General features: G+C 42.9%; 1 protein-coding gene across 7 annotated transcripts in view; it reads left to right on the top strand.

The window, feature by feature from the left end:
- The first annotated feature begins 1,927 nt into the window (after positions 1 to 1,927).
- GJC1 (gap junction protein gamma 1) overlaps positions 1,928 to 18,191 on the top strand; it is a 44,718-nt gene continuing 28,454 nt past the window's right edge. For 2 of the 7 annotated variants that reach the window (XM_025861863.2, XM_073889158.1), the window contains exon 1: positions 2,449 to 2,640. The gene's annotated coding sequence lies outside the window, so the exon portion shown is untranslated. Of the gene's footprint in view, positions 2,084 to 2,448; positions 2,641 to 3,051; positions 3,168 to 3,332; positions 3,646 to 5,901; positions 6,087 to 18,191 lie in introns of those variants that run through there. The other 5 variants (XM_073889156.1, XM_073889157.1, XM_025861865.2 and 2 more) reach the window with 5 other exon arrangements.

Raw genomic sequence — 18,191 nt, 5'->3', positions numbered from 1 at the left:
CCATGACCTGAGCCGAAGGCAGTCGCTTAACCGACTGAGCCACCCAGGTGCCCTGGGTTTTTTTTTTTTTTTTTTTTAAGATTTATTCATTTGAGTGAGAGAGGGTGTGGGGCAAGGGGCAGAGGGAGAGAACGTCATGCAGACTCCCTGCCCAGCGCAGAGCCTGACGCAGGGCTCGATTCCACAACTCTGAGACCACGACCTGAGTAGAAACCAAGAGTTGGACGCCCAACCAACTGAGCCACCCAGGCGCCCCACCACTTTAAAGGTTTTTGTTGAAATCTTAATATGGGGGCACCTGGGTGGCTCAGTCGTTAAGCATCTGCCTTCGGCTCAGGTCATGGTCCCAGGGTCCTGGGATTGAGCCCCGCATCGGGCTCCCTGCTCGGCGGGAAGCCTGCTTCTCCTTCTCCCCCTCCCCTTGCTTGTGTTCCCTCTCTCGCTGTGTCTCTCTCTGTCAAATTAATTAAAAAAAAATCTTAATATGCTGCACAAAAATGCACTATCAAAAGTGTACAGCTCAGATGTGGTAACTGAACACATTTGTGTATTCAACCTCTAGATCAAGAAAAGAACAGGACCAGTCCCCCAGAAGCCCCCTCATATTTCCCGTGACTAACCTTACCCCTAGGTAACCACTATCCTTACTCAAGAGCACAGGAGGACACTTTAGCCTGTTTTTGAACTTCATATAAATGGAAAGTTTTGTGAGATTCATCTATCTTGTGTGTAATTGTAGATTGTTCCTTCTCATTGCTGCATAAGGTACCATTGTGTGACTAGAACATTTCATCGATCCTTTCTACAGTTGTTGGACATTTGGGGGGTTTCCAGTTTTCTGGCTATTACAAATAGTGCTGCTATGAACACATTAATGCATGCAGTTTGTGTACATCTGTACACATTTCTGTGGAATTTCCATGGAATTACAGTCACAGTGTAGGCATAGGTTTAACTTTAGTAGATATTGCCATTTTCCAAAGCAATTTGTACCAATATAGAATTACACTAGCAGGATGTTAGTTTTAATATTTTAATCAGCATATGTAGTAATGTCTCCTGTGTTATTTTAGTTTGACGTGTTCTTTATATTTTCATATATTTACAAGGTCATCACACCTGTCACTTTAAATACATTTGTAGAGAGGGAATGTGTTAAGGAAGGGGTTGGGGACAACTGGGGCACTGTGAGTTCAGTGGGGGGAGAGGGGAGGAGAACTTAAATACAGAGGCCAAGCAGGTAATGAAAATGATTCAAGCAGCTAAGTGGGAACAGTGCCTGCCCTGCACAAACAAATATTACTCAGAAGTAGCCTCGGGTGAGACTAGAGGCTCAACGGGAGCGATTTTTCTTTTTTCACTATTTAGAGAGAAGCCAAAGATCTGGATTCTAAACTTTTGGCAATTAATGCATACTTTTAGAAAACATCGTACTGGCCAAACAAAACTTTTGTCAGTGGGCCGGATGGCCAGCCCTCTGGACTAGCGGTTAGTTCCGGCCTGGCTTTCGGGGTAGGAGGGTTTGACCTGTAGCAAGTCACCTCATTTGTTAGAGCTTAATTTCCTCTGTGGTCAAAAGGGTAAAATGGAAGCCTATCTGTTTGTACAGTGATGGTCAAATGAGATAATTCAGGAGTACAGGAGTTGTCAAACACCATACAAAGTAAAGTACTCTCCCATCTCCTTGGGACACCTTCCGTTGTTATGCACGGACTCCCTGTCCTTAAAGCATTTGAGGTGTTTCCAGATTCCTTCGAGGGGAGGCAGTTTAAAGCTGGACATTCCCATGCATACAAATTCTCCAGAAAGTCCTTTGAATGGGATCCTGCTGGGATGCAAGGGGTTAAGAGGAAATAGCCTATTACGGTTTTGCTAATCTGAGAAGTCCAGGACCTCAAAAGTATCTAAAACGCCACTAAAAGCCAAGACTCAAAGGAGGTAGGATGATTAACCCGACGAGGGCCAGTAGGAGCAGAACCTAGAAAGGGGCGTCAGCATCCTGATGTGTCACACTGGACCCAGGCCTCGGCGGAGCGCACAGCAGACAACTCCGGGACTCGTAGGACCGACCTAGGATGCTCAGGTAAGGCGTGTCCTCGCGGCGCCGTTAGTAGCCCGCCCAAACCGAGGCACTGGCCGCGGGGGACTGCTGTTCCGAGAACCAAGCTGGAGGAATGAATTGTCCCGGGGGCGAGATCTGCGCCCACCCAGGTCCAGACTCCACGCGGGTGGCACCGACACAGTCGGCGCACCCGGGACCGCCCGGGAGCGCGCGAGGGCCCGACCGCAGAAAGTTGGACGCCCGCGCCGCCGCCCGCGCGCTCCGGGGCGCCCCCTCCCACCCGAGCGCCACGTGCCGCGCGCCCCCTGCTCCCAGGCCGCGGCGGGACGCCCCCGCCCCCACCGCGGCGCGTAGTGCGCAGGCGCCTCCCCGCGGGTCCGGGCGGTGGGAGCGGGAGGCGGCGGCGGGAGCGGCTTCGGCCTCGGCTGGAGACTCAGGCGAGGGCGGCGGCGGCGAGAGTTGGAGGAGAGGCGCGGGTGGCGGTGAAGGCGATGGCGACGCGGGGCACATGAGGCGGCGGCCGGAGGGACGGGCCGAGGCCCGGCGGAGGAGGCGGCTCCGGGGGAACACGCCGCCCGGTGAGGGGCGGCCGCGGGGCGGGATGAGGAGCGGGCAAGGGGCGGGGCCCGGGGGGGCGGGAGAACTTGTGGGGAGGCCGGAGGTGGGGGGAAGCGGGGGACGGGGTTCCCGGGAAGAGTGCGGCGGGGGGGCGGGAGGGGCTGCTGCCGAGACTTCCTGCCGACCCCGGAGGGGCGTCTGACCGGCGGCTCGCCGCTGCCCCCTGCGCGCCCTCCCCCTTTTGTCCCTGGGCGCGCGGTTCCCAAATTGGGAGGGAAACGGCCAGGGGGTGGGCCCGGGCGGCGGCTGCCGCGCCGGGCGGGCGGGGACCCCGGAGGACCCCGGGCGCGCACTTGGGCGGCGCTCGGCGGAGCTCGCAACTCCTCGGGGCGGTTAGGGGCGCAGGGCCGCGCCGGGGCCGCCCCTCGCCGCCGGGGCGCTTCGCGGGCTGGTCTTTGTCTCCCGACGCTCGGCCCCTGACATCTCTCCGGGCGGCGTGCGGTTCGTTTGACTCCCTCTACCATCGCTGCCGGGACTCCTGCCTCCCGTCAGTGTTGTAGACGAGATTTAGTTCGAGGGCTGGAAGGAGGGAAACGGGGGGCGGGGGGGAATGGCGCGGTCGCTTCTTCATTAGCATATTTCCTTTACTTAAAATGATTTTTTTTTCCACTTCGTGAAACTTTGGACGACTGTTTTGCTTTCCCTTCGATCTGCAGATTCAAAATTAAGAGAAGGCGCTAAAGCTCCGACTGTAGCCAATTGTGTGGTTGGTGGCTGCGTTTGGAGCTTTGAGTTGAAAGGATTTACGTGAATGTGTGGTTTAGAATTTGCGTTGTTTTCCTTCCCTTGTGATCGTTTGTAAGGTTGGGATTACTTTTTCTTTGCCAAGTGGGCGAGTTCGGATTCATGATTTGAAGGAATGTTTGTTCATTGAGAACCTGCAATGGTACAGATTTCATTGTGCTCACGCTTTATTTTGTTAGCCTCAAGACCGTACTTTGTGGAATCGAGTAAATCAAGATAGAGTAAGTTCTGGATAAGCATTATCTTGTGCTGATATAGTCTAAAACTATTAATACGTTCGTGTTGTGTATACTTTGGAGTGAGTATGTGGGAAAGCACTATAAAAACCAAGCAGTCTAAATGAAGGGGATTTTAATTCCTGATAAACGGAGAACACATCTCGACTACATCACATTATCTGTAGAAAAGGGGATTAATAATGTAATTTAGGGATCAAATCCTTTACCTCCTAAAGAAGGTTTAGGTATTATTCAGAGTAAGAATGCAGAAAAATAAAATTAATTCCAGAGCTTCTGACTAAATATATTGTGAATTGTGGTTACCACGTTTCCTGGAGTTTTGTTGGTTTTATTTTTTGGAATTTAGCATAGTATGTTGCAGTTGCTTTAGATTTCTTAAGTGCTATATAATGGCAGAATTAAAAGAAATGAACTGACTCTTCTGGGTAAAAGGTAAAAAGCTGTGGTAAACTCCATCTTAGTGTGAGCCAGATCTTTGTGAGCAGAGTATTGTAAGGAAAGGACATTTTGGAGAGAATACATAGGAGCCATATGGAAGTTCTCCCTGTCTTATTTGTCCTGATTTGTAATGGTTTGATACTGTTTACTGCTTGTCTTGAACTGTTGTGCGCTTTTCCAAAGCATTTCAAACATCCTTTCTAAAAGTCAACGCTTTTAGCTCATTTTTTAGGTTGTGTGACTTCAGAATTGGTTTTCTGTCTGTGCTAGGTAGCCACCACAGTTCTCTCAAAAAGGAGCGAAGGACCTAGAGACTTTCAGTTCAGTTCATGAAGATAGAATTGACTTTTAGCCTTCAGTCCAAAGGATTTAAGAAGTTAACATATCTTCAGCATAACAATTTTACTTAAATACTGCTACCCTTAATAATTATTTTTATTCCTATTTTATATTTGTATAAATTAGCAAAAGGGAAGGACTAGAGGGTCTGTCTCTGATTAGCTGCACCACCACCCTAGCTCCAGGCTCTCCTATCAAGTCAGTAATTGGGATCCTAGAATACAAAATACATAATTAAAATCTAGAGTATCATTCTCTTAATAAATGCATAGTTTGTTCTATGCCTAATTCAGTGCAAAGAGATGAGTTCCAAAATGCTGGGCTTTTTATTTGAGGGTTGTTCGCATTTCAAAATAAATGAGCTGTGTTCCCTTCTTTTTTTCATTATTAGTCTGGATAGTTAGTGCAACTGGGAGTGTACTTCTTTATTTCCAAATTGGTGCTTTTTTTTTTTAACTTGCAAATGTATGTATTTATTTTTACTAATTGGTGCTTTTCTTGTAGCATAGAAATGTGTGGCTCCTACCCAAAATACCTGATAGAAATTTAGGCAAAGAAAGATGGGATTACTTTTTTTTTTAGACTATTTTTGAGAATACATAGGATAATAGATTTTAGCTGGTATCACTAACCTGAAACACAGTTCTGCACTGTTAACATCAGCTAAGTGCCAACAATTTTCAGACCTACTACCGCAACTGATGAGTTTAGTTTTTGTGGAAATATGGACCTATTCTTTTACTCTGAGCATTGCTATTTTCTCCAGCTCTTTAGAATGAATGACCAGACAATACTGGACTGTCATACAGTAGTAATACATTCTTGAATTTTGCAAACACTGTAGGGGTTGACAACCTTCAAGTTTGTCATTGAAGCCTGTGTGTGGAATGTGTTGCCCAAAGGGTTCCCTCCCCAGGACAGGGATGACATCTCTTTGCAGATACCATTTTATTTCTAGGAAAAGAAGTGTTCTGTGGAATGAGTAGAGCCCTCAGTTTGTATTTTTGAGCTGTATTGCTTGTAGCACCAGCACAATTTGGACATAGTACTCTGGTGGCCGTTCATTAATTTAGTGAACTTTTTTTTTTCATTCAGTTATTTGCTAGAATGCTAGATGCTGAAGATGAATACTATGTGGTTTTTGCTGTCAAAGTGCTTACAGCTTAACATGCTGAAAGGCTTAGCAATATGGAAATTCTCTGAAATCTTTGAAACAAAAAAGAAATGTACAGGATTTTGGAGTCAGTTTTTGTTTTTTCACTATAGAAATGGAATAAATTTCATCCCTATTATCCTTTAATCTCTAAACTGGATATTCTAGTCTCATATAGTTAAAGATTATTTTCATCTGTCTCTGTATGATTTATCAGTTTTGACTGAATTTATTGTTACTTAACTGAGTTATAACATTTTTTTTTAAGATTTTTTATTTATTTATTTGACAGAGAGAGACACAGCGAGAGAGGGAACACAAGCAGGGGGAGTGGGAGAGGGAGAAGCAGGCTTCCCGCGGAGCAGGGAGCCGGACGCGGGGCCCAATCCCAGAACCCTGGGATCATGACCCGAGCCGAAGGCAGACGCGTAACGACTGAGCCACCCAGGCGCCCCTGACTTACAACATTTCTTTTGGGAATGTTCAGAATAAGGTAGATCTGGGCTTTCTGCTTTTAGAGAATTACCTTTGACTCATTCTTGGACCTCAGATTCCTAAATGCCCATTTCAGATAGGTGTTTATTATTTTATTTTTATTTTTTTAAGATTTTATTTATTAGGACACCTGGGTGGCGCAATTCGTTAAGTGTCTGCCTTCAGCTGAGGTCATGATCCCAGCGCCCTGGGATCAAGTCCCACATTGGGCTCCTTGCTCAGTGGGTTGCCTGCTTCTCCCTCTGCCTGCTCTACCTGCTACTCCCCTTGATTGTGCTCTCTGACAAATAAATAAAATCTTAAAGATATTATTCTTTTATTTGAGAGAGAAAGAGAGCGCGCATGAGCGCAAGGGGGGAGGGGCAGAGGGAGAAGCCGACTCCCCGCTGAGTAGGGAACCAGACATAAGGCTCAGTTCCGGGAACCTGAGATCATGACTTGAACCGAAGGCAAACGCTCAACCAGCTGAGCCACCCAGGCACCCCAATAGGTGTTTATTTCAATTAAAAAATTTCCTTCCTGAAGTACTCTTTTCTCCTGGCTTCTGATTTTCCCCCCCTTGTTCTCTGGCTATTCCTTCAGGTTCTCCCCCCCCCATCCTCTTCTGCCAGATCTTTATTTTATTTTTTTTTAATATTTTATTTATTTATTCATGAGAGAGAGAGAGGCAGAGACAGAGGGAGAAGCGGGCTCCCCGCAGAGCAGGGAGCCGGATGCTGGACTCATGACCTGAGCTGAAGGCAGATGCTTAACTGACTGAGCCACTCAGGCGCCCCTCTACCGGATCTTTAATTGATGGTCTTTCTCAATTCTTGGTCCTCTAATTTCATCCATTCTGTGGCTTCAGTTAACAATATGTATTTTGAATACTCCCAAATTTTTGTCTGTCTCCCAGACTTCTTTTCTGATCCCAGCTGCCTACTCAACATCTCTACTTAGCTTCAGAGGTACTTTGAATTGAGATGCCCAGACTGACCTCTTAATCGTGGCTCCAGACCTAGACCTTCACTCTACCATTTCATTAAGTGGCTCTGTCAACAACTTACTGAGGCCAGACTTGTGATTTTTCTCCACCTTTAGTCTCCCCATCCTAGTCTAGGTCACCTTTTCCTAAGATTATTATAGTCAATTATAAACGGTCTTTCCACATTTGCTCTTATTTTTAAAAGAGGGGGTAGTATGAGATATTTAAGACAGAAAAAGTAATAAATAATACTACAATAAATACTTAACTACCTTGCAGCTTAGGAAAATATTACCAGTAAAGGTCAGGTGTTTCCCCACCTGATTGTATCCTCCTTCCCCCAACCTCCATTGTAGACCTCCTTGCCAGAGGTAATCACTAATTGAATTTATTATTCCTTTGCAGTTCTTTATACTTTTACTACATACATACACACCCTAAGCAGTGTATCCTCATCTATTCTTCTCACAGCAGCTAGAATTGTCTTTATAAAACAAATTTAACCAAGTCACCTGAAAACTTGTTTTCCTTTTAAGGCCTTCCCTCTTCATTTAACAAGGTGTGACCTGGCCTTGCCTACTTCCCTAGCATCATGTCTTTGTACTTACTTTTCTTGTTATGAGTGGTCTGGCTTGCTGATCTTTTTTTTTTTTTCCTTTTTTCTTTTTTTTCCCCCTCTATTCCTTAAAGGTTCAGAGCTCACCCAAGGCCTTTGTACATGCTGTAGCTAATTGTTCTGCCTGGAAAGCAGCCCCTCAATTCTTCAAAATATGCTTAAATATCACTTTTGTGGAGAAATCTTTTCTGATCCTCCTAGATTGAGTTAGAGAACTCAATAACATACTCCTACAGCACCCTGCACTTCTATTATAGTTTTGATTAATTATTTGTATAATGCCTATTTCACCATTAGACTGTTCTGTATATTTCATTAAGTCAAGAGTAATATCTATCTTGGGCAGCCCAGTATCACAGCACCTAGCTCATAGTTTTTTTTTTTTTTTCTTTTTTAAGATTTTATTTATTCATTTGAGACCCAGATACAGAGAGAGATCATGAGCAGGGGGAGAGGCAGGCTCCCCGCTGTGCCAGGAGCCCGATGTGGGCCTCGATCCCACCTGAGCTGAAGGCAGACGCTTCACCATCTGAGTCACCCAGGCGCCCTCATAGTTCATTTCTGTATTCAACAATTACTTGAGTGCTTACTAATTTCTCTTTTATTTATAGTTGATGATTGTAGCAAAGTAACTTCTGACAAAGCTTTTGTTCTAATTAGAAGCCTCATTGGGGCACCAAGGTGGTGCAGTCAGTTGAGAATCCGATTCTTGGTTTTGGCTCAGATCATGATCAGGTTGGAAGATTGAGCCTCGTGTCACATTGGGCTCTGAGCTCAACGCAGAGCTGCTTGAGTTTCTCTCCCTCTGCCCCTTGCCTGCTCTCTCTCTCTCTCAAATAAATAAATAAATAAAAGCTTTATTTAAAAAAAAAAAGCCTCATTATTTTATGTTTTTTGCACTATTGGTCTTATATGCCGATACAGTGCTAGTTCTTGGTAAATACTTACTGATGTAAACTTGCTAATAGCCATGGCCTGAGCAATCTTCAGTAGTTTTAATAGACCAAAAATACAGTGGTCACCAATGGTATAGTATACACAATGGGTACACTTGCCTCCCAGGAAAATAATCAGCCGGCTTAGGTAGGCTGTCAGATGTAATAAAGAAATTGAAGATTAGGTTTTTTTCTTTGACATCCTATACCTAGTTCTGGTTTTCATTTCTAATATTTGTTGGGCCAAGCTTCAGTATAATTAATGTCCCAAAAAACGGGGACAGTTTATACATTAAGGCCAATGTTGATAGTTTTGCACTTCAGTATTTTACTTTGTAGACTTTTTTGGGGTAGGTAATGTATTAGGTATTATAAAATCCTAAAGGTATGAAAGGATTTGCAGTGAAAAGTAAGTCTTTATTCTCTTCTCACTCAGTCACTCATTTTTTTTCTGCTGAAGCAATTATTATTTACCTTTTTTTGTAAATTCTAGAGGTATCCATGGATTCAGGAATTCTCCACACACATACATAAATGGTAGCTTACTTAAATGTACTGTTCTACAGACTGCATTGTTCGCTAATATATCTTAGTTTATTTCATATCATTAGAGATAGAGCTGTCTCATACTTTTTAACTACCAGGTGTGCTGTAATTTGTTTACCCGGTCCCTTCCTGATAGACTTTTTTTTTTTAAGATTTTATTTCTTTATTTGACAGAGACACAGCGAGAGAGGGAACACAAGCAGGGGGAGCAGGAGAGGGAGAAGCAGGTTCCCCGCCGAGCAGGGAGCCCTATGCGGGGCTCTATCCCAGGACTCCAGGATCATTACCTGAGCCAAACGCGGATGCTTAACCATCTGAGCCAACCAGGCACCCCTGTATTTAATTTTAAATCCTTGATTCATCTGGAATTTAAAGACCCAACTTTAATTTTTTCCAGAGAGCTACCCATGGTAGTTTATTATCATTTATTAAATATTCCATGTTTTGTCCATTGGTTTGAAATGCCACCTTCTCATACATTAAATTTCCAGATGTATTTTGATCGTCTGGACTTTGTGTTCTGTTCCATTCCACTGATCTGATCTTTTTGCCAGTTCCACCTTTTAAAATGATTAGAGCTTTATAATACATATCTAGAGAAGCTTGTATGCCCTTCTTACTCTTTGAGAAAGTTCCCAATCATTCTTAACTATTTATTTTTCATGTTAAAGGTATTTATTCATTCATTCACTTATTTAAAGTTTATTTTTTTAAGTAATCTCAACACCCAGTGTGGGCTAAAATGCACGACCCCCAGATCAAGAGCCACATTCTTTTTTGACTGAGCCAGCCAGGCACCCCTTCACATTAAATTTAGAATCAGTTTGCCTGATTCCTAAGAAATCCTATTGGCATTTTTAGAAATCAAGGTTGAATTACATTTTAGATCAATTTAGGGAAAAATAATATTTTATGATGGCTTTTGTATCCAAGAACATGTAATGTTTTAAGTCTTTTAAGCATATGTGTTTGTGTTCCTTGGCAGTAATTTAAGTATTCTTCATTAAAAGGTGTATGTTTCTTGTTAGTCTTATTCCTAAGTATTTCGCTTACTTGTTGCTATTTTTTTTAAGATTTATTTATTTATTTGGAGGGGAAGGGGCAAAGGGAGAGAGAAATTCACACTGACTCCAGGCTGAGCATGGAGCCCAATGTGGGGCTCAATCTCATGACCCTGAGATCAGACCTGAGCCAGAACCAGGAGTAAAACGCTTTAACCAGCTGTGCTACCCAGGTGCTGCTACTTGTTGCTATTTTATTTTTACTTATTTTTTTTTAAAGTTGTATTTATTTATTTGACAGAAAGAGAGAGCTAGAGAGGGAACACAAGCAGGGGGGGAGTGGGAGAGGGAGAAGCAGGCTTCCCACTGAGCAGGGAGCCCGATGCAGGGCTCCATCCCGGGACCCTGGGATCATGACCTGAGCCAGAGGCAGACGCTTAACGACTGAGCCACCGAGGCGCCCCACTTGTTGCTATTTTAAATGGGGACTTTTCTTCAGTTACATTTATATTGCTTGTATATTACTGTCACCTTTCTGCATGGTCTGAAAATAAAATTAAACACTAAACCCACATAGTACAGTAAAAAGATCATTAGGTCTCAAGTTGTATTCTAGGCTTTGCACCTAACTAGTTGTGTGATCTTTTTTTGTTTGTTTGTTTTTAAAGATTTTATTTATTTATTTATTTGACAGGGAGGGACAGGGAGAAGCCGGCTTCCCGCTGAGCAGGGACCCTGATGCAGGGCTCAATCCCAGGACCCTGGGATCATGACCTAAGTTGAAAGCAGATGCTTAACCAACAAGCCACCCAGGTGCCCCGAGTTGTGTGATCTTAAGCACATCACCATGATCTTTAGTATCCTCTTCAGTAAAATAAGGATATTAGTCTCATACTCTGATATCAAACAATCGGCCACTACAGAATAATTGATTGAAAGTTAACCTTAGAATCCATGCAGGTATTATCAGTAAACTGTATAAATAGTATTTTACAAATATGTATGGCCTTTTCAAATGTATGTGTAGGTGATACCATGATAAATAAACTACAAGTTTATTTTAAAACTTTACCAGTGTATGATAGAGTTTTAATCTTTTTCTGTTTTCTACAAAGACAAATACTGTATGCATAGCCACTATTATATAGGGCTCCAGAAAATCTCTTGCAGTTATTACATAAAGGCCTTAAGACCCTAAAAGTTGGGGGTCTTCCTGGGATATGTCTCTGTCTCTCTTGCTCTCTTTTTTTTTTTTAATTTTTTTTTTTAAGATTTTATTTATTCATTTGACACAGAGGGAGAGATCACAAGGAGGGGGCGGGGGCAGAGGGAGAAGCAGGCTCCCAGCTGAGCAGGGAGCCCAATGCAGGACTCGATCCCAGGCAGCCCTAGATTTTAATTTTAAGTAATCTCTGCACCCAACGTGGGGCTCAAACTCACAACCTCAAGATCAAGTGTTCTGTGCTCTTCTGACTGAGCCAGCCAGGTACCCCTTGGGATCTCTTTTTAAGAGACCTGATTGATTAGCCTATCTAGATTTGTCTAAAGAATGTTTTGTGAGAAACCATATAATACTTTCTGAAAGGGGATTTGTTGTTTCTGTGTCTAACTCAACTAGCTTGCTTTGACCTTACATTCCAATTCAGTAGTAGATGTTCATGTTTCTCAGAGTGAAAGCTTTGTATTTATTGAAGGTTAAGCAGGTCAGCCTGCACTTCTCAGATTCACTTAGGAAAGTTTTTTTTTTTTTTTTTGAGTTTGGAAATATTGTTAGGAATTGGGGGAGCGTCTCAGTTCTTTTATTGAATTGTGTATCTGAAGCCACTGTATCCCATTACACTCAAACTCAGAAAAAAGGATGGAAAAATATGTTTATGATTTGCATTATATCCCGGGAAGGAAATTATGTATACATACCTTGCACAGCATCCTACTGAATAGATTTATTTTTTTTTTTTGATTACTAGTTCATTATGGTTACTAGTTCAGTGAGAAATTTAAATCAGCCTTAGCAATTTTTTTTTAAAGATCATTATTTATTTGACAGAGACACAGCGAGAAAGGGAACACAAGCAGGGGGAGTGGGAGAGGGAGAAGCAGGCTTCCCGCTGAGCAGGGAGCCCAACCTGGGGCTGGAGCCTGACATGGGGCCCGATCCCAGGACCCTGGAATCATGTCCTGAGCCAAAGGCAGACACCTAACGACTGAGCCACCCAGGCGCCCCAACCTTAGCATTTTTTTTAAGTAAGCTGTGCACCCAGTGTGGAGCTTGAACTCTCTATCCCAAGATCAAGAGTCCCACGCTCCACCAGCCAGCCACCTTCCCCCACATCTTAGCATTTTGAATCCCTGGTAGAATGCTCTTCTTCTTCTTCACTTGAGAGAGAGAGTACAAGCTGGGGGGAAGGGCAGAAGGAGGAGAAGCAGTCTTCCCACTGAGGGAGCCCCACATGGGGCTCAGTCCCAGGACCCTGGGATCATGACCTGAGCCGAAGGCAGATGCTCAACGACTAAGCCACCCAGGCACCCCTAGAATGCTTTTAATAGAAGTTTATTTCCTACTGGGGTACCTGGCTGGCTCAGTTAGTGGGACATGCGACCCTTGATTTTGGAGTTGAGTTCAAACCCCATGATGGGTGTAGAGCTTACTTTAAAAAAAAAAAAGAACTTTCCTTTTGCATTTTATTTATTTGCCTCAGAAAACTTTTTATTTTTTTTTTTCCTTTGTGGCTTGAAATTACATACATATCAGCATGGTTTTTTGAGGTAGGAAAATAGAGATGAGATCTGTGCTCAGAATAGTGGTCTTCTTAGATTCCTGTTTAGCTAATCTTCAAAGCCTTAAAGTAATAGATTATTTTGTTTTAAATAATTCAGCATGTCAACATTTAGTATTTTCTCTCAGGAGAAATCTCTTGGGTTTGTGCTGAATCTCATGGGCATATTCTTATCCCAACAGAAGAATCCTTGATATGAAGGAGAAAAAAATGAAGTGGAGTGATTAGGACAGAAAGTATGAGTTTTATAACATTTTCACATGTCAAAGATTTACTAGAATTCACTTACAGTGGAAACTGGGAGGCGCCTGGGTGGCTCGATGAGTTAAGCCCTTGATTTCAACTGACTTCGGCTCCGGATGTCATCTCAGGGTCCTAGGATCAAGCCCTGAGTCGACTCATTCTGCTCGTTCCTCTCCCTCTGCACCTTTCCCTGCTTATGTTCATGTGTGTGCTCTCTCTCTTTCGATCTCTCTCTCAAATAAAATCTTAAAAAAAAAATAATGGAGCCTGGTTAAGTTTTTGGTGGCTATTTTAATTATCACTTTCTCAAATAAAGGTAACTCTTTCCAAATACTCGGTATCAGACATTCAATAAACAGCAGGTAGCAGTGGCAACAACTATGTTTCTTTTTTTATTTTATTTTTATTTTTTTTATTTTAAAGATTTTATTTATTTATTTGAGATAGAGAGCATGAGAGGGAAGAGGGTCAGAAGGAGAAGCAGACTCCCTGCTGAGCAGGGAGCCCGATGTGGGACTCGATCCTGGGACTCCAGGATCATGACCTGAGCCGAAGGCAGTCGATCAACCAACTGAGCCACCCAGGCGCCCAACAACTATGTATTTTGAGGGAATATTGGATATGTTAATTTTGTTTTTTCTGGACCATTTTAAAAGATATTTATTTATTTATTTAAAGAGAGAGAGAACACGAGCAGGGGAGAGGGTTGGAGGGAGAGGGAGAAGCAGATTTCCCGCTGAGCGGGGAGCCTGTTGCAGGGCTCAGTCCCAGGACTCCTGAATCATGACCCAAGCTGAAGGCAGACGCTTAACTGACTGAGCCACCCAGGCGCCCCTGGACCATTTTATAGTGAGTTTCTAAAGGAATGTAAAGAGCAACATTATGATAGTAAGCTGCTATATATGCATCATGTCAGAATACTACTCTTGGGGCGCCTGGCTGGCTCAGTTGGTAGAGCATCTGACTCTTGATCTCAGGGTCATGAGTTTGAGCCCCATGTTGGATGTAGAGATTGCTTAAATAAATAAACTTTTTAAAAACTTTTAAAAAAAATACTATCTTTTGATATATCCTTACAAATTACGAATTACTCTCTAGACTGTTTTACTCTGGAGTGGAATTTTATGTAAGTTCTGCCTTGGACCCCTTTAATGCAGGGGGGTGTAGTAACTGTATCAGAGGTTTTATGAGATGGTTATACTTTTCTGTGATATATCCATTACTTAATTAGGTCTTTATGAATATTTGCAAATATGAAATTTGTGCCCCGACCTACTTTTTAAATTTCCCTCAGGGCTTTTGTTGCATAGGAAAGCTTTGTCAACTCCTTTATTACATGTTTATTGTAGGAAATACTGAAAAGCAAAATAGAAACCGTTCGAAAGCCATTGTCAATATTCGTGTATTTCCATTCAGACAGATTATGTTACTGGAGGGTTTTTGTTTGGTTGGTTTTTGTCTCTTTACTACATAGGAGAATTTTCTCACATAATGAAATATTCTTTTTAAACAGGTCACAAATTGGCAGGCTTTATTCAGCCAATAAGATTATCTGGCTCAATATTATTTAAATGTTGGGGTGCCTGGGTGGTGCAGTCAGTTAAGTGTCCAACTCTGGATTTCTGCTCAGGTCATGATCTCAGGGTTTTGAGGTCAGGCTCTGCACTGGGCATGGAGCCTGCTTAAGATTCTCTCCCTCTGCATTCCCCCCCCCCCCCCCCCCCCCCCCCCCCGCAAAATATATTTAATATATATTTTATTATATATGTATTGTAACATATATATTATATCTAGTTGCTAACATGAAATAAAAGGTGACAGGTAAGAATATAAATTGTTACAACCCTCTTTGGAAAAGTACTGACCTATGGAAGCTGACGTGACAATTTGCTTCTAGGTATTCAACAGGAAGTCATACACATATTCACCAGAAAACATGTATGGGATGTTATGGTAGCATTATTCATAATATTCAAAACTGGAAATTGCTCAAATGCCCATCAGCAGTAGAATGGATAAATTGTGGTATATTCACACAACAGCAATATAGTAAAACAAAGAGAATGAACAGACGAACTAAATGCAGCAAAATTGGTGACTCTCAACAGATGCTGAACAAAGGAAGTCAGGCACAAAAGAGTATATTCTTTCTGATTCTGATACAAGAAAGTCCATTTTGTATTTATATTAAGTTCAAGAACAGGTAAACCAGTGGGTCTCAATGTGGTATATTGTTCCCCAAGGGGGATTTGGCAATGTCTGGAGACATCTTTGGTTGCCATAACTGGAAGAGACCAGGGATGCTGCAAATCACCCTACGGTGCAAAGGACAGTCTCTCACAACAAAGAACTATCCCTGGGCTAAACTAATCTGTACTGTTGGAGGAAGGATGGTGGTTTCCCTTGGGTAGGAAGGGGTGTGATTGTGGCTCTGATGGGTGCTAATGTTTTGTTCTTGTTTTTAGTGCTGGTTACAGGGGTGTATTCAGTTTGTGACAATTCATTGAACTGCATGCTTATATTTATGCACCTTTCTGTAGGTATTTTCCACTTCAATCAAAAATTTGTGTAAAAAAAAAAATCAGGGCACCTGGGTGACTCAGTTAAGCATCTGCCTTCAGCTCGGGTCGTGATCCCAGGGTTCTGGGATTGAGCCCTGCATCGGGCTCCCTGCTCAGTGGGGAGCCTGCTTCTCCCTCTCCCACTCCCCTTGCTTGTGTTCCCTCTCTCACTGTCTCTCTGTCAAATAAAGAAAATCTTTAAAAAGAAAAATAAATAGGGGCACCTGGGTGGCTCAGTTGGTTAAGCGTCTGCCTTCAGCTCAGGTCATGATCTCAGAGTCCTGGGATCGAGCCCTGTGTCGGGCTCCCTGCTGCTCAGCAGAGAGCCTGCTTCTCCCCCTGCTCCCCCTGCTTGTGCTCTCTCTTTCTGTCAAATAAATAAAATCTTTCAAATAAATAAATAAAGATATGAAAGTCTTGGGGCACCTGGGTGGCTCAGCTGGTTGAGCGTCCCAACTCTTCGGTTTCGGCTCAGATCAGGATTCAAGAGTTGTGAGTTCCGTCCCCAGGTCAGCCTCCCCACTCAGCAGGAAGTGTACTTGAAGGTTCTCTCCCTCTGCCCCTTCCCCCATTTGCACATGCATGCTCTCTCTCCCCCCAAACCAAATAAATAACTAAATCTTTTTTTTTTTTTTAAGATATGACAGTTTGGTAACTCCATAGCTGTAGCTAATAAGCAGTAGCCCCTGCTTTGGTTGGAATGTTTTCCAGGCCCCATTTTCCTATTTCCGTTACTTGTATCTCCTCACTGGTATCTAGACATTTAAAAAATGTCTTAAACAGCTTGAGTGAGATGTAATTCATACACCGTACAGTTAACCTTTTTAAAGTGTACAATTTGAAATTTTCAGTATATTAACAGGATTGTGTAGCCACCCCACAATTTTTTTTTTTAAAGATTTTATTTATTCATGAGAGACAGAGACAGAGAGAGAGAAGCCAGGCTCCCGCGGAGCAGGGAGCCCGATGCGGGACTCGATCCCAGGACGCTGGGATCATGACCTGAGCCGAAGGCAGACGCTTAACCGTCTGAGCCACCCAGGCGCCCTGCCATCACCACAGTTTAACTTTAGAATGTTTTCATTCCTCCAAAAAGAAATCTCCTACTTATTAGCAGTCACTCCCTATTTCCCCCTGCCCCATCCCTTTCAGGTCTAGGCACCCACTAGTCTATATTTTGTCTTTAGATAATTGTATCCATTTGAATTTTGTGATCTCTGTTCTAAAACAGGATTTATAGTAGTTTTGCAGTATTTCGTCATGAGGTTATATCCTAAATTGCATATATTGGTCATTTATTTTAGATAAATTACTAGATGTGAAATTACTGATCGAAGGATATAAACACTTTTAATATTTCCTTTTTTTCTAAGATTTTTTTTTTTTTAAGATTTTATTTGTTTATCTGACAGCACAAGGAGGCAGAGAGGCAGGCAGAGGGAGAAGGAGAAGCAAGCTCTCCGCTGAGCAGGGAGCCCGATGCGGGGCTTGATCCCAGGACCCGGGGACCATGACCTGAGCCGAAGGCAGCCACTTAACCAACTGAGCCACGCAGGCGCCCCAGATTTTTTTTTTTTAAGTAATCTCTAGGTAAAATCTAAGATTTTATTTATTTATTTGACAGAGAGAGACACAGTGAGAGGGAACACAAGCAGGGGGAGTGGGAGAGGGAGAAGCAGCTCCTGGCTGAGCAGGGAGCCAGATATGGGGCTCGATCCCAGGACCCTGGGATCATGACCTGAGCCGAAGGCAGACGTTTAATGACTGAGCCACCTAGGCACCCCAGTAAGTAAAATCTTAAAAAAAAAAAAAAAGTGGTTTAAAAAAATAAAAATAAAAAATAATCTCTCAACCCAGCCTGGGACTTGAACCCGTGACCCCAAGATCAAGAGTTGCATGCTCTTCTGACTGAGCCAGCCAGGTGCCCCAAGATATAAACACTTTAAAGTTCCTGATAAATGTTAACCACAGTACCTCCCAGAGAGCTTGTACCAGACTGCCCTCACCATCAGTGGATGATCACATTTTTTTGCAAATTTTATGTTGTGAACCTAGTCATACTGGAAATGTTACACATTTTTTTATTTTGCCTTAGATGTGTTTATTCTCCTAGACAGATAATTATTCAGACAGTTGATTTGACCTAAACTCAGGCTGTTTTGGACAAGTGTGCCAATACTGTCCTTTTTTACATGAAGACAGTACCACTTAGGATATGAATGAATGCATTATCCCAGGTTCCTCATACTTCTCCAGCTGGTTCCTGAAGGTTCTTAGATTCAAATAGAGTGGCTTTTTGCCAGCACAAATTGACACTTCACCCCACAGTGATGTATTTTGTTTCCTTGTTGGTTAATAAAGCCAAGATTTCAAACTACTTTCTCTCCACTAGGTTTTATAATTTGACTCACAACAAATTATATTGTATTTCTCAAATACTGTCCATAGTCAAGAGCTCTT

Source organism: Callorhinus ursinus, unplaced genomic scaffold (assembly GCF_003265705.2).
Source record: "Callorhinus ursinus isolate GAN/ISIS: 27379988/994484 unplaced genomic scaffold, GSC_fseal_2.0 scaffold102, whole genome shotgun sequence".
NCBI lineage: Eukaryota > Metazoa > Chordata > Mammalia > Carnivora > Otariidae > Callorhinus > Callorhinus ursinus.
The sequence above is the reverse complement of the archived record's forward strand: the minus strand, read 5'-3'. Positions and strand labels throughout refer to the sequence as shown.